Source organism: Arvicola amphibius, chromosome 7 (genome assembly GCF_903992535.2).
Source record: "Arvicola amphibius chromosome 7, mArvAmp1.2, whole genome shotgun sequence".
Classification (NCBI taxonomy): Eukaryota; Metazoa; Chordata; class Mammalia; order Rodentia; family Cricetidae; genus Arvicola; species Arvicola amphibius.
The window spans coordinates 27,749,289-27,752,436 of record NC_052053.1 but is presented as its reverse complement, the minus strand read 5'-3'; the positions used below and the strand labels follow the sequence as shown (position 1 = coordinate 27,752,436).

At 33.3% G+C, this 3,148-nt stretch overlaps 1 pseudogene; it reads right to left on the bottom strand.

The window, feature by feature from the left end:
* Positions 1 to 1,794: 1,794 nt before the first annotated feature.
* LOC119820172 lies at positions 1,795 to 1,958 on the bottom strand (annotated as a pseudogene).
* Positions 1,959 to 3,148: the final 1,190 nt, after the last annotated feature.

The window sequence follows — 3,148 nt, the reverse complement described above, 5'->3', positions numbered from 1 at the left end:
ATGGAATTGTAAGAATAAAACTCTACTCTGGCCTCAGAACAAGTGTTAAATATGGTTAAGGGTCAGCCCTCTGACCTTTGATTCATTTCAACAAAGTTGGTGGAAAAGCCATTTTTCTTAAGACTTTATAACTTCTTCAAATAAGAATTTTACTCTTTAGATAGAGAGAACTCATAATCTAGAGTAGTCATGATGTGGGATTTCTCTCTGTATGCTGTGAATATGTTTTATTACCTTTGGTTAATAGAGAAGCCATTTTGGCCTATGGCAGGTCAGAATAGGGTAGGGCCAGGCTGAAATATATATATATATATTTATATATATATATTTCTATTCTTGTTTGAGGTATTATGTTTATATAGCTTATTTATTAATAGTCATTTATAATAGTCAAATTTGCAGTCATGTTAGTTAGGTTTTCTAAATGTACAGAGATATATTTCAGATGGATATATATTCTTCAAACCTTTCAAAGACCTACAGAATATGGCATTTAAAATATTTTTAAAAATTAGACATTCTTCAATAGTGAGACATGTCTGCTTCTGACAGCACCAATTACTTCAGAAAGGTTAATGGGCATAAAAGAAACTCATTATAAAATTTGTCTTCAATGTTACAAGGATAGCCATTTGGGCAAGGAATTGCCTTTGCCTGGGCTGCTTACCATATATGCTGTATGGACTGGATATGTAGGACTTAAAAAAATGACTTCTAAACTTGCAAAAAGAAGGTTAGACTGTTCTTCAGAGAGAAAGAAAGAGAGAGAGAGAGAGAGAGAGAGAGAGAGAGAGAGAGAGAGCAGAGTCAGAGAGTCATGCCATGTAGCTGTAGCTGCCAAAGCAGAAAAATGTTGGAACCTTACCAGTAACTCACAACCTTTTGGTGACACACAAATGAATAGAAAGGGTTAATTTAAAATGTAAGGGTTAACTAGGAATATGCTTAGGTTATTGGCTAAACAGTGTTGTAATTATCATTTGGTTAAGGACAAGGATATGTCAAGGACATTTACTACCAAAGTTGCTTCCTATAATTAAAACAAATTAAAAGTCAACCCTAAAATATTTAATGTAAACATGCATTGATTAAATAAAACAAGACAAGTATAGGAACATCACTACAAACATGGATATCCACTTAAGTTTTATACTGCAGAAACTTTAAAAGAATGTTGTCACACAGAAGTACCTTAACTGTTGTGCCACAGTCTACCTTTTATACATTATTTCATTTTCAGTTTTCTTTTTTTATTTATTTTATAGAGTTCTATATTTTTCTTTTCCTCTCCACTTCAACCCTCTCCCATTGTCCCCATGCTCCAAGTTTACTCAGTAGAGCTTGTCTTTTTATACTTCTCATGTAGATTAGATCCATGTATGTCTCTCTTAGGGTCCTCATTGTTGTCTAGGTTCTCTGGGATTGTGATTTGTAGTTTGGGTTTCTTTGTTTTATGTTTAAAAACCACTTATGTGTGAGTACATGTAATAATTGTCTTTCTGGGTCTAGGTTACCTCATTTAATATGATGTTTTCTAGTTCTATCCATTTGCCTGCAAATTTCGAGATGTCATTATTTTTCTGCTGCATAGTACTCCATTGTGTAAATGTACCACATTTTCATATTTATTCTTCAGTTGAGGGGTATTTAGGTTGTTTCCAGGTTCTGGCTATGACAAACAAAGCTGCTACAAGTATAATATTTGTTTCATAAAATAATTCAAGTTTCTAGTGGTATTAAATTTACATTAAATATATTGATAAAAATTTTCTTTTTATATATATTGTTTTTAAAAAGTTTAACAGATTGATGTGTGGAGTGGATAGAGTAAGCTCCTATTCCAACTCGTAATTTCAAAAGTTCATTTAATATGTTGTCCTCGAATAGAGGATATATCAGATATTAAATTGATAAGAACAGGTACTATACTGGTCTTAGCAAAAAGGTTAAGAAGTGATTCTATCTCTTAATGGAAAAATCACATTATATTTAATTACATTCACAAACACATATCAAACAAAATTTTTTATTTTGAATATTGATATATTATTTCTTGTAGTCATATATTTATAAGTGTGCAGGTATAGTTATTCATAAGCACATATATCAAATTCACTCAAAAAGCTCACAGTCAAAATGCTTATCATTTTTATTTATTTATATATGAATTTATAGACATGTGTATTATTTTCTAAGTATTTGAGGCCTCAGAATCTGTTTTAGTATCTGAAATTCTATGTTTCTAAAGAACTTGTCTTTAAAATTCACATCCTTTCCTTCACAGGACTCAGTGACAGGTGATGCTTGAGGTTAGGTAGGTAAAGGGTAGGGTAGCAACTGAGTCAGCAAAACAATTTTGCATATGTGTTGGATTATATGTTTTAATTTTATCAAGAAGAAATCACATAGATTAAAATTTATCTTAATCTTAAGTCTTCTTTTTGCCTAAGTTTGTACCATCAACACCAAGAAAACACATATGGCACAGAGCCATCAGGACAGCAGCATGAATCAGTTAGCACCATTAGTCCATGAGGATGTCAAATTACCCAGAGCAGCCGAAGATGCTCCACTTGTGAACTCACACCTCTTCTCTGAACTGAAAATTTACAAAGGGAAGATGAAGTGTGTGAAGAAGACTTATTGGCAGCATCTCAAACTATAGACCTAGGAAAAGGTGAAAATGAAGAGCTTAGAATTTAGAAGGCTCAGAGCTAAGAGCTTCAAATGCTTAAACCTACAAAAGAAATGCAGCCAAATGAAGCAGGTAACTATTATCATTTTATATCTTAGGGCGAGAACCGTTTTTCCTGTAGGACATAGAAATCTAGGGGCTGTAAGCCAAGGAGCAATGTGAATATTATGTGCTATTTGTGGCAATGGGCAGTTAGCAATGTTTCATGGAGTCAATCTCAGAGACACCTGTGTGTAAAACACATTCATATCATCCACGGGATTGCTCACAGTCACTTGTAATTTAAACCTGAGTAACAAGGGGCACCTTAAAAAATGACACAAATTCCATGAGCATTTCCCTAAGGCAGTTTTTATTAGCCTCAGACTGATAATAGACACAAGCTTTTCTTGTTTGGGCTAGTTACCCAGCTAGTCAATCTTAGCTTAACAGCCTTACAGAAGTTCTACTGTC